This window comes from Rhinichthys klamathensis, unplaced genomic scaffold (genome assembly GCF_029890125.1).
Source record: "Rhinichthys klamathensis goyatoka isolate OS25496 unplaced genomic scaffold, OSU_Roscu_1.1 h1tg000004l_1, whole genome shotgun sequence".
Taxonomy (NCBI): domain Eukaryota; kingdom Metazoa; phylum Chordata; class Actinopteri; order Cypriniformes; family Leuciscidae; genus Rhinichthys; species Rhinichthys klamathensis.
In genome coordinates, this window is record NW_026606557.1 from 1,202,303 (window position 1) to 1,216,785 (window position 14,483).

Genomic DNA, 14,483 nt, shown 5'->3' on the forward strand with positions numbered 1-14,483 from the left:
TTGAAAAATGTTCAAAGCCTTTTTTTCCCCCTTTTTTTTAAACCAAACATCGAATCCATCCGAGAAATATTTCCTTGTTGTTTCCATTAACTCCAAATGTTTTCATTAACTCTTAAACGACAGTGGGTGTTAGGAAGAATCGTTTGTTTTATTTCGTATTGTGTGTTATAGTGGACAACAACCGACGCCGTATCTGCAACACTTCAGGACGTCCCAACAGAAAAACTAGCATGCTTTTTTTTCGGTCCTCCACGACGGGTTCTTTGTGACGTTGACCAATAGGAGCACAGTACCTATTCCATACACAGCTTTCAAACATGGCGAAACGAAAGAGAGACAATGGTATTGGAGCAGCAAGGTGGACTTAAGCAATGGAGGAAAGGTTTTTGGCAACATTACTCCTGCCTTTATGATGTTTCCTTGAGGAACAACCAATGCTGGCGAACGACAGCCGATGCGCTTCAGCGACACGGTGAGTACTGGAATTAGCATTAAGCTAACACACCATTTTGTTAGCCATTGTTTGTTTATGCTCTTATCAGTCGCTAGTTCCGCCTTCTTGATGACAACATGAACATCATTAAAGACGACAAGAGATGATTGGTCGGGAAGCAACCAGCTAAATATTGGGAAGCCTGAGCCCGGCATAAACCAGACGGAGCGGATAGAAGTTGCTTTAGCACTAGCAAGCTAACATCAAGCATTTATCAGCATAGAAATCAAAACTGCCAAATCAAAACAACGTTACCGAATAAAATGTTGAACCCACGATGAGGTATAGGACTGTGCAAGCTTTAGGGGTGTGGATGGACTCGATCTATCTATGTTGACAACTATGATGACATTCAACAACGTTTTTTTTTTTTTTTATGAAACTCACCCACATTCAAGTGATATGTGATGAAAAATAATGATTTGTTTGTTTAAAAGCAGAGACTCTTGTTCTTTCTTTTGATATTTGGACTGTTTACATATTCTAGGGGCCATGAAAGTTTTGTGAAGATGATCAAAAATGTTGACGCTGACTGGCAACTTTTCTAGTAAATGCTGGCGGGGAAAGTGTTATTTTTTTGGATGCCCTCTTTCAGATAGACCAGAACTTGAAGTAGTCTCATATATCATCTCATATATCATACTGAATTGCTCTCAGGGAAGTTATGATGACACCAAAGGAGAGGACCAGTGACAGGGCATCAAAAACAGCTCTATCTGTATAGAAGTAAGGCCCGGTGTTTGCTGCAGGGAATGATGGGATTGGGATTAACCTGCTTTCAGTCTGGTGTTCATCTTCATTCAGAGAGCAGATTTAATCCAGATCTCACTCCTCTCCACCATCTGTCCCGTAATCCCACCTCCCTCCAGGGCCAATATGACGTTGGTCGAGCGGTGTGAGCGTCTACGTGATTTTCATTTACCTTCTTGCCCGCCCTCATTCTTACATCATCATCATCCTCATGACTCGATCTCTTTTCCAGCAGTGCCGACAGTAAACGACATCAGCACTTTGCACAAACTGCAGCCCATCAGGACTGAATAATGCTGAAAGTTTCATGAGCTCTCGACTTCTGCTATAATGCAAAGACAAAATGAAGTTCAAAGCATTACTGCCATACTGCTACATTACAGCATTATGTCAGTGTGCGACAGCGCCGATACATTTATTACCGCAGGATCTATACTTATTCCAGCCGAGCAGAGGAGTTGAGTGCTGACACTTTATTCTGAAGATGTTTTTTACTCTAGCTTATTTTTTATATGTACCACAGTTACTTAAGTTACATCTGTACATCTTGTACTGCAGATATACAGATGAGCTGTGTGATTCTATAGAAATTGTTCAATTTTTATATATAAAAAAAATTAAGCACCTGTACTAGCTATGATTGTGAAGGATGAATGTGACTGGGATTGTAAAATATATTATCTTATGTATATTTAGTAGAGATGCTGTACATACAGTATTAACACTCACCGGCCACTTTATTAGGTACACCTTGCTGATATTGGATAGGACCCCCTTTTGCCTTCAGAACTGCCTTAATTTTTTGTCGACAGATTCAACAAGGTTTCTTCAAATGTTTACAGCATTGGACCTAGGCTTTTCCCAATCCATTTGTCACAGGATCAAAGACTTTTTGACAAATCGCCTTCAGGCTGTTAGTCTGGGCCCCCATCTGTCCTCAACCCTCACACTCAGCACAGGCCCCTCACAAGGTTGTGTGCTGAGTCCCCTTATTTGTGCTCTGTATACTTATGACTGTGTCTCCACCCACCCCACAAACACCATTTTTAAGTTCGCCGATGATACAACTGTGGTTGGACTTATTTCAGGAGAGGATGAGACTGCTTATAGGGACGAAGTCCAAAGACTGGCGGTGTGGTGTTCAGACAATAATCTCATATTGAACTCTTCAAAAACAAAAGAACTCATAATAAATCTCAGGAAGAGCAATGCAGTCATTACGCCTTTATACATTAATGGGGACCGTATGGAAATTGTCCTTGTTTTCAGGTTCCTGGGCACATATATTGCTGCAGATCTCACACAGGCGAACAGCACCACCGACATAGTTAAAAAGGCTCAGAAGAGACTTCATTTCCTGAGGATACTTTGGAAAAATCAACTTCAACGGGAACTTCTGGTATTCTTCTACCGTATCTCCATGAGTGTATACTGCATTTCTGTGTGGTTTGCCAGCTGCTCAGCAGTGGATTGGAAAGCCCTCCAGAGGGTCATCAGTACAGCCCATAAAATCATTGGCGACTCTCTGCCCTCACTGGAACAATTATTTAACTCACGTTGTCTGAGTAGAGCGGCTAACATTCTCAAAGATCCATCCCACCCTGGACATCATCTGTTTATCCAGTTGCCCTTTGGTAGGTGTTTCAGGATTGCATCACAGACTAATGGATTTAAGAATAGCTTTTACCCCAGAGCTGTAAGAGAACTTAACAACTTTTGATTACACCTCGAATAGTTCTGATTCAATAATTACAGTTAGGGTCACGTTGTGACGACTGTTATGATGATGCAAGGAGATGAACCCAAATGCAGACAGAGTGCGATGAACACAAGCTTTATTGGAAACAAACAAGAAAACACAACCCACAAGGGGGCAAAACACGGACGGGACAGGGAAACTTAGGCTGACAAGACTAGACTATGACTGTTCAAATAAACAAACATTAATACTAATAAACTGTTCACAACGACAAGACTTTCCACAAGATACTCACAGGTATGATTAGCACAGAGAATGATACACAATGAACCGACACAGGACAGCAAACACAAGGGGATTAAACAGGGAACACTAATGGCGAGGACAGGTGAAGCTGACTAGACAATAATGACAAGACGAGGATAACAAGGGGGCGGGGTTACGTAACAAGACAACACAAGCACATGGCCCAAACAACAGGCCATGCGCTTGTACACAAAACAAAGGTCTGCCATGATCCTGCCACAAGACTAGGAAAAATCAATGATATGGCAGAATCATGACAGACGACAATGTGCAATGTCTTTACATGAAACTGTCAAGTTTCTGTATTGTAGTGTGTTACATTTATGGTGTCTTAATTATTGTTGTTGTGTTGTCATATGTGGGTGCGCTGTAAGGTTTGCTAATTAATTTAATTGTATTATAATGCAATGACAATAAAAGGAATTTAATTGAAATATTGTGGCCCATATTGTCATGATAGCATTACGCATTTACTGCAGATTTTTCGGCTGCTCATGCATGATGGGAATCTCCACATCCGAGAGCTGCTCTATTGGATTGAGATCTGGTGACTGTGGAGACCGTTTGAGTTTAGACAATGGCAAGAAAATATCCTCCACACCATTACACATGCAGCAGGCTGAACCGCTGATAAGGCAGGATGGATTCACGCTTCCATGCCAAATTCTGACACTGCCAACTTAATGTCGCGGCAGAAATCGAGACTCATCAGCCCAGATAACATTTTTCCAATCTTCCATTGTCCAATTTTGGTGAGCTCGTGTGAATTGTATCCTTAGTTTGCTGTTCTTAGCTTAGAGGAGTGTCACCGGTGTGTCTTCTGCTGCTGTTGCTCATCTGCTTCAAGGTTCGACATGGTTTGAACTTCAGCAGATTGCCTGCATCCAAAATCGCATACTTCCTTACTATATAGTAAGCGAAAAACAGTGTGTGACAAAAGAAGTCCGAATTCACATTACTCATAAAAGAGTTGGCAAAAAGTATGTGAATGATCTACTTCGGGAGAGATTCTGAAGTGTGCATACGATGGACAGTTTACTATCCCATGAGGCCATAGGAGAGGATTTATGAGCGGCAGTGATGCGACGAAACTGACGCTGGTAGGTCACATGATAATGACAAAATGGCGAATATAGTACATCTAGATTATACAACACATATTCATACTATATAGTACATTCTTTTTTTGTGGTCGTGAAGTAATTACTTTTTCAAAATTAGTACCTACTCAAGAGAGTATGTGATTTCAGACATGCAATGTCCACGTCGAGTTGCTGCCATTTGATTGGCTGTACCTAATAAAGTGGCCAGTAAGTCTACATTATCCTGTCATAAACAAGCTTGATATAATGTTTCACATGTATATTTTAAGCAAACTGAAAAGGTTTTGCATTTGCCCAACCATGGGATGTATGCAAGATTTAATGTATTCATAAATGATTCAGAATGTTTTTTAATCATTTGTTTCTTACCCAATCGGAAGAGTTTGCTTAAAACAAGTGAGAAAAAAAAGACTATAAAAAATAAACCTAATCTCAAGAGAAGAGCATTTCTACTCAAGTACAGTAACTTGTTTTATATGTATATACTGCAAAACAAGACAAAAAAAAAGACTGATTAAGATTTTTTTTTTCTTTTTGCTGTGAAAATAAATACCAAGTTTTGGGGTGACACTCTAGATAGCACAGGCTGATAGGTCCTTAACTCATTTGGTAGTGATCGCATCATCAACTACATAGCGCAGCTGATTGGTTGCTGTTGTATCAGTGGCCAATGAGCTTTCTGCTCAACATTCAAACCAATACCGGTAGTGTTGCTGTTGGCAGTATGCAGCGCTTTCAGAAACCCTCCACCTCCCCAGCTCCACCTGTATAGATCAGCTACGGGGGTTATTTGTATGTTACATGTGCAGTAGCAGCGTAGCAGATCTATTCCAAATACATTAACATTGCCATATACCATTACCACCCTAATCTCTCCGAGAGTTGTCATGACAGAAATACACAATATTTATTTGACATTAAACAAAATTACAAATTAAACATAATTAAACATAACTGGTAAAAAAAAATAACTCTAGAGGAGACTGTGAAATTATGTGAAGATTACGGGGAGAGCAGAAGAGTAACACAAAAGGCCTCCATTTGAGAAACAGTTGAGATCTAATTTGTGGTTATTCTTTCCTTTGGGGATAAATAATTTCTTGTCATGTAGTCAATAAAAATGCCAAAAAACCCAAATATTAACATTTCAAAAGAGTAATAATAGAAGTAATTTAAGTTATGACTTCTTCAGCAAACTTTATATGACTGCGGCACCATAGACACCAAGCAGGGGTGTGAGGTTTTGTTAACTTGTTGAGGTGGAACCCGAAATCCAAGGACAGGGACCAGGGGAAAATGTCACAGCCATAATTTGGAAGCACTGAGGCTGCACCAGAGCGGCTCTCCTCCGAGCGGAGGGAGCTGATTAAAAAGGGTGAGAATAGCTTCCAGAAGAGCTGTTGAGTATAGTAGGGTTGAGAGCTCTTCTGTTCTCAGAGGTCATGTTAACCTGGCGCTCTTCTCTCTGCTTCCCACTGTGCATTGATAAGCCGGAGCCTCTGGGTAGTTAATGACCACTTCAGTATAGAAACCTCTCGCCCGATAGAAAGTATCCATTATGTGAGTCATATGCTTGAGTTTGCCCTTTACTTCATCAGAAATCAGTAAAGCTTATGACGCAAATGATTCAAATTTCTGAAGCGAACCGAATTCGAAACAGTCAAAGTTGACGTGTCAACGGCGTGATCAAACGGAATTGCAAATATCATGATGCTCAAACAAACAGTGGCATGTTTTGATAGCGTCACTGTTCTGAAAACTCGAGCGCTGCCTGCTGTCTGCTTACTAAATAGGCAGCATGCTAATATTTGATAGATTTAGAAAGTAGGCTACAGCACTATAGTGCACTTTCAAGGGAATACACTTTCTGCATGATTTACTTGTAGTTGTCTCAAATCTGGGATAGGAGGAAAACTATATATACACACAGTTACAATGTGGTAGGATTTATTTATTGAGGTTCTCTTAAGCAATACCGATAAAACAAAATGTGCTGCTGGCAGTTATAGCTCAACTGCTAAAGACGCTGACTAAACAAAACAGAAGCAACAAACTTCATCTTGGTGAATTTCAAATATACCTTATTTGCAAAATTCACTTTTTTTTAATAACAAACTTGGAAATAGAAAAAAAAATAGTTTTAAGTGTGTACATTTCCTCCCTTCCTACCTAGTCGGTAACACTTTATTTGAAGGGGTGTGCATAAGACTGACATGACACTGTCATAAGCATGACATAACACCTGTCATGAACATGAAGGAGTCTTTATGAATGTTTATGACTGTTGTCATTAAGTGTCATTCGGTAAATTATGACACTTTTAATGCAAAGTTGACATTGTTTAAAATGTCTTTGTTATGACAACTTGACATTAACAAAGACAAAAATGTCTTGATTATGACAACTTGACATTAACAAAAACAGAAATGTCTTTGTTATGACAACTTGACATTAACCAAGAAATCATAACCTGTCAACCTGTCACAAATATGTCATAACAGGTCTAATTATCAAACTTAAAGAAGTTATTTAGCTTTGCGTTAACATTACATTACCCTGTCATATGTGGTTGGTTTTGACTTTGGCCGTCATGACACCATTATAACTGTGTCATGAATATTTTACTTGTCCTCAAGTAAAGTGGAACACATTGTACTAGTTATAAAGATGTCATTAAGGGTTATTACACTGTCAAATGCTTTAACATATGACATATGACAAATTCTTTAACATATGACAGGGTAATGTAATGTTAACGCAAAGCTAAATAACTTCTTTAAGTTTGATAATTAGACCTGTTATGACATATTTGTGACAGGTTGACAGGTTATGATTTCTTGGTTAATGTCAAGTTGTCATAACAAAGACATTTCTGTCTTGGTTAATGTCAAGTTGTCATAACAAAGACATTTCTGTCTTGGTTAATGTCAAGTTGTCATAACAAAGACATTTCTGTCTTGGTTAATGTCAAGTTGTCATAACAAAGACATTTTTGTCTTGGTTAATGTCAAGTTGTCATAACAAAGACATTTTAAACAATGTCAACTTTGCATTAAAAGTGTCATAATTTACCGAATGACACTTAATGACAACAGTCATAAACATTCATAAAGACTCCTTCATGTTCATGACAGGTGTTGTGTCATGTTTATGACAGTGTCATGTCAGTCTTATGCACACCCCTTCAAATAAAGTGTTACCGATAGGGTGATAACACCTCTCTGAGGTATAAGTTTATATTTATACTTTAGATTTTTATATAATACTAAAACTCTTATTATGAAATGGACAGTTTTCTAGATGTAGTAAAATCATGATATAATAACAGTTATCAGTCAGGTGGTTGCAGGTACATTCCTACATCGCCCTTTAGTACTTTAACTTTTAAATAATGAGTTTTACCATTTAGTTTAGCCTGTTCACTGGCCCGATGTCACTTTTTTTTTACCTTTGTTTACATTCACTATACAGACAAATGTCCACAAATGTTATGAATGTCAACAAAATATAGATATATTGAAAGGTCTATGGGTTTAGTGTCAGCATCTGGTCTCTGTTTTATGATGGAAATGCTTTAGCAAAAGTAATAGTAATTTGAGTTAGAAATACAAAAGAAAACATGCAGAATCAAAACAGGACTACATACCTTCATTCTTGAAAAATGGATCCTCGTCGCCCAAAAACTTTTTATTTCCCTCAGGAGGACGTGTTAGAGAAGAAGTGGGGAGGAGAATGACTCAGAGAGTGAAGTAAGCGGCAAAATCATATCGATGGCCCGTTCTGTAGGCGGAAGCCATTAGCGGAATGTCTGTATATGTATTGAGACAAAATATTGTTTTTTTTTTAGAGACTGAATGCTGTCTGCTGCCTGAACGACTGGCCATCAATATTTGTGTGGAGACAAAAGAGTTTTTGGAGGCTGATTGCTGTCTGAATCTGCCTTCAGTCTAACATAAAATAGGAACATAAACGAAAGGAACATAAAATAAATAAAAAGAAATGGACCTACAGCGCTCTTTATCAGGCATCATGATAAGCACAGAGTTGTTATTTATTTAGTTCTGTATTATGGCAAATCAACCGGGAGCTCCCCGCGAAGGCGCGCGCGCGTCTTGATCCCGACTGCCCCTATGATGTCACTCGTTGTCACTCGGTCAGTCAGTTAGCGACTCCGACGAATCGACGATGTCTGACAAGAAACGAAAATATCTTTCTGGCCAAGAAAAACGACAAAAAGTAGCCTGGAAGAAGAGAAGAAGCAAGAAGATAAAGGTACGTAAGCCTGTAGGCTTAATTTTCCGATTTCTGTAATATGGATAATCTGCACTAAAAGTCTTAACATTAGCCTAAATCGTGCTTGTATTAATTTTCTACAGTTGTTTAACTTACATGCTAATAACATGCTGCATAAAATTGGTTTAGTATTAGGCCTATACCATTTGCTGTGGTGGTGTTACTGTTAAAGCATTTAACAGAACAATAAACCCAGTTTGGATTCTACACTAAAGGGCTAACATTAGTTTACTCCTTATGTCCCCTTAGGAGCACTATTAAAGTAACGTTATATGCTGCCAGTAAGCAAAGCTCCAGCTGTTGGTGAGTATAAAGGGGCTGTAAAATGATAACCTTCTGCATTTTAAAAATTAAGTCTTACTTTATGTATAATTATTTTCTTTATTTGGATTGGATTTTAATAGTTATATTGAAATGTTACCTTATTCTTAATATTGTTACTATTGATCTTCTTTGTGGTGTTTTAGATGTTATTGTTAATTTTGTTTATTTGAAAAATCTATTTATTATTTTATATAATATTATATTTAAATGTTATTCTATTTGCTCTATTTAATTTAAATTATATATATATAGGCCTATATATATATATATATGTGCTGTAGTTTGTGACTCTTAAACTCTGGTGTCAATAAAAATGTATCTTTGTTCAGTGATAATCACTTTATCTGTCTTTTTATTCAGCAAGTTTGTGTGTGTGTGTCTTGCACTGCCATTCAGCTCAGTGGTATCATAATTTTCCTGTTAGACATCAAACATAGTATATACAGTATAATATAGTTATATAGTATGGTATAGTTATAAGGTAGTCATTGCTTTTCTTTAGGCCTCAAAACGGTCAAAGGGGCCTCCAACCAAATTTTGCTTAGGGCCCCCAAAGGTCTAGGGCCGGCTCTGGTCAGAGTACTGACTCGCTGCACCTGCACTCCCTCATCAACACACCCTTTATATGTCCCGTTCACCTCTCACTCCTTGTCTTATAATGAGAGGTATTGCAAGCATGGTCATACATCTATTTGATTTACAGGTTTGACAGAAAATGACATTACAAAATATTCTACACATTGTAGTTTCCTGCTCATTTAAGTGTCAGAAAAATTACAAAATCAGATAGACGTCATCTGTTCAAAATGCATTGAAACAACGGTTACACTTTATTTCGATAGTCCACTTTAGACATTCTACTATAAGTAACTCTGCAACTACATGTCAACTAGCAGTCATTTACTGTTTGCTTCATATCTGCTAACACTTTATTTTGATGCTCCCCAACAGACATTCTAAGTAACAACTACATGTCAACTTATTTTACTAACCCTAAACCTAACAGTCTACTGATACTCTAATGAGAGTTAGTTGACATGTAGTTGCAAAGTTATGTTACTTATAGTTTGTAGAACGTCTAAAGTGGAGCATTGAAATAATGTGTAACCAGAATAACAATACTCATACACATCTCATTAACCATATTATGCTGTTTCAATGGGAACACAATCAATTTTAAGAAAAAAAATTTTTGTCCCAGCCACCATCAAAGGAATAGTTCACCCAAAAATTAAAATGATGTCATTTACTCAACCTCATGTCATTCCAAGCCCATAACGATTTGATCTTCCAAGCACAAATTAAGATATTTTAATGAAACCTGAGAGGTTTCTGTCCATTGAAAATATAGGTAAGGAAAACTTTGAAGATCCAGAAAGACATTGTTAAACTAATCCATATGAATCGAGAGTTTCAACACAAGTCTAGTGAAGAGATATGATCACTATATATGATTATCATAGACATTCATAGAGCGTATCACACATTTCACAATGCCTTTATGACCCTCTTCAAAATGTTGAGAACCTGGACTCTCAATGGAGCCACAGAGATATCTAAGGTTTCATTTAAAAATATCTTTATTTGTGGTTGGAAGATGAACCAAAGACACATGGGACATGATGGCGGATGGAATTTTTATTTTTGGCCTGAACTAATCTCCACAGAACAAAACAGTCTCACAGGGTTGGAAGAACATGACGGTGAGTAAATAATGACAGTTTGTATTTTGGTCTGGGATGTTCCCTGAAAGCGCAGGCCCAGCTGAAGCCTCGTGGCTGTCTTTGAGCTCCTGTAGGGGGTTGTGTTGGGGCTCTGAAGGCTTTGAAGCAGGCCTCTCTGCGACGGTGCCACCCTCGCACTCTGCCGACACGTGGCAAGGTGGATCCCTCCGCTGTGAATTCATGAATAAATAACACCGCTGGAGGCTTTGACAAATGAGAGCTGATCAGACAAGCGCCTTGTCAGCTCAGCAATAGGGTGACTGGGAGGAGAGAGTTTGAGAAAGAAAGACAGAGAGACATGGGAAGACCAGAAAACCATCAAACAAGACGAGTAGGACAGTGTGTGATAGAATCATGCTGTGTCCAAATTTTTTTGACCACATGTGGTCGGACTCTCATTGGTGGCATAAATCATAAGTGCCAATGACAGGAGAATTGAGAATTGCACAACATTGTTTCTTCACAAAGTGACATCGCCAACTACTGTTTTGGTATAAATAATACAGCGATTTTAGTCATTTTAGTGGATCTGTGTGAACTGGGATAGTTTTGACAACGTCAAAAACACAAAGGAAACGCATTTCTGTTTTTAGTAAAGTTGTCGTGTAAACACCCTTAACCAAACCCTAATCCAAACCCTATAGCACATTTGGTAACACTTTATTTTACAGTGTCCTTGTTACATATGTTACATGTACTTACCATAGTAATAACAGTACTTTATGCATAAATACATACCCTAAACCAAATCCTAATCCTACCCTAACCCTATAGTAAGTACATGTAGTTAATTAATATTACTCGGTACTTCCATATATAATTACACTGTAACAATGACACCTTAAAATAAAGTGTACTTACACTGTTATTACACTCTAATTACACTGTAACAACATCCTTAAAATAACGTGTAACCAGGTTTTATTTATTTTTACACCCAACAAACAAGATGTGACAGAACAGAATGAAAACAGATTACACTAAAAGTATGAGCAACATTTGACTTAATAAATAATGACAAACCCCAAATTCTCACATTTGCTTTTTGAATTGCTGAAAAACAAATTCAACAGTGAAACATTAAACATTCAAAATGGCACACCAGATGGAATACATCTGTTCTTTTTAATTGTTCTGTGTGTATTTGTGTCAGATGGAAACCTAGTGAAAGCATCATGGGAAATCTGGTGCGTCTTCCATTGGAAATGGTGAAAATGGTTCTTGTGGAGTCTCTCAATATCGCATCATGAATGTTGTTTTACTCATCATATTTTCATAAGTGAGAGTGGCGATGAGTGAGATCTAATGATCCATTAACTGTTAGATGTATGAGACGCTGTAAACATCATCCATCATGACTTCACAGGCTGTCATACTAGTCGTCCCCTCATCAATGTCCTGTCAGAGAGGCCCAGCACATGATGGAAATGACCAAAGGTCATGGGTAACAATCTGTTACTTCCATCAAGTGCTTCATGTAAAAAAAAATTGGACACAAGCACATTAAACAGCCAGCTCACCAATTAAATCGAGCATAAATGCAGAGCGGAAAAAAAGTGCAGGGATGTTCCTTGGTTTTGGATTTGCCTTTGGAATGAATTTTCAATTTCAATTGACAATAGGTGTTAATTGAAAATGTTGCCTCGGTGGACGGTATCTAGGACCCTGTTTACACCTGAAATTTAAGATGTGTTTTGGTCGCTTAGATCACAAGCAGACGAGGGAGACACATTCCCATTTACACCTGGTGTTATAATTAATCTCTTTTTTCAACTTCTATTGGTCTATGTTTGGGTAAATCAATGGACTTTTTCAGATCTTACGATCTAATGGACAAAATAAGCTCATGCAATTTACATGTGAACACGACCGGAGACGACATAAAAACACAGCTTTCGTTTCTGCTCTGATTCCCGTAAGACCACGTCGAATGCTGTGAGTGCATGTTAGAAATCAGAATGCTGTTAGAATGCTGAAAGAACATTGTGCTTGTGTAACCCCTCCGTTTCTTGTCACATCGCTCCTAGTGGGATTCGAATTGGCATTACCGGCATGGGAGATGGGCGCGCTAAAGAGCGTAAAGAGCCTCTAACATCAGTTGCCAATGCGCCTCATGAGGCCAGGGGAGTGAGGTTTACCTACACAGCTCTTACTAGCTGGCGTCTGTTACAAACTTCACTCCCATCCGGGTCACGGCACCAATGTAACACTTCCGGTTCTACTCGCCCTGCTCTGAGCGGGATTCGAACCAATGTTTCCGTCATGGTGGGCGGGTGCACTAACAAGGACACTAAAGACTGCACCCTCTAGCGTCAGTCGCTAGTGCGCCTCTTGTGGCCAAGGGAGTGAGGTTTACCCGCACAGCTCTTCACTTGGTACTCGCTAGTGCGCCTTCCTTAATGTTTATGCATTAGGCCAGTAGGCGGAGAGTGGGAAGAGTTTTGTGGTTAATCGAACGCATTCGTCCACATGAGCGTCTTTTCGACTGCATTTGGAAGTGGTCGAAAAGTAGACAAGCTCAAAACGAGTTAGACTCTGTTTACACCTGTGTTTAGTGTTGTTCACTTGTGATTCAATCAACCAAAACGCATCGCAATACCAGGTGCAAACAGGGCCTAGAGCAGGTTTTTTTCCTGGATGCACTCCAAGGCTGTTTCCCAATATGCATTCTTATGCCTCCTTCTGTTCAACATCAAAAGCCACTATCGAACTTTAGTTCCAAAACTCAAGAAAGTACAAAGAGTGCCAAACATTTCCTGGATGTGTTATTCGTATTAATGATACATCAGATGATGACTTTGAAGACCCAGATGTTGTTGTGGCACTACGATCACAGAAGCCAGGCTCATGATTTTAAGCTTGGTTCAAAATTGTTTCGGAAGGATTTGGAGAATTATATTGACTTCAAATTGGTGTGATAAGAATAAGTGTACTGTACTGGGGAAATTATACTTTGAACCAACTTAAAAATGAATTTTTCTCAAATTATATGTATGTTTTGGTTTCAATTTTTTTTTAATATTAATCAAAATCATTCATTTCTTTAGACATAAGCCTAAATGTTTTCTTAATGTATATACATATAATATTTTTTGGGCTTTTTACAACTGTATTTCACAATAATTAAAAGCGAAATTACCTATAAGTACTGTAGAATTTACACTTAAGATAGCAAAAAAATTGTGTCTGTCAATGGATTATTTCGTTTAGTTTACTATAAATAAATACAGCTTCGAAAGACATTAAAGTTTCTTGTGATGTCTTTTCAAAACATGCATGATACTTTCTGTTATGTACTAAAATCCCCACAATCATTTCTGCATTCAGTAAATATAGCCAGTATGTGTTCTGAACTACAACAGCATTTTAGCCTGTCATTTAGCATAGTATGCAGCTCATGGGAATTGTAATAGATTTCAGTAATTGACTTAGAGGACATTTTCATTGGCTTTTGTTTGACAAACATTCTGGTGCTGTTTTTAGCTACTCTTTGATGTCCAAATTTGTGTAAAATTATAATCCAAAACCAATAAAAAACCACTGAGCTCCAGCATACTGTCTGCACATACCTCAGTGAAAAATCACATTGTTGTATTCAGCCAGAGTTCCTTACGCATCCACCCACTGCCTTTTTTTTTATTTGTGTGTCATTGAACAATCTCTGCAGTTATTCCGTTAGCCCTTGATCTGTTGTTATTGCTGTTTTTTACCTCTCGTTGTGTTCCTTCCAGCTTCACCATCCGCTATGGCTCCTGCATAATGTATGAGAGAGTTAGAGAAAGAAAGAGCAT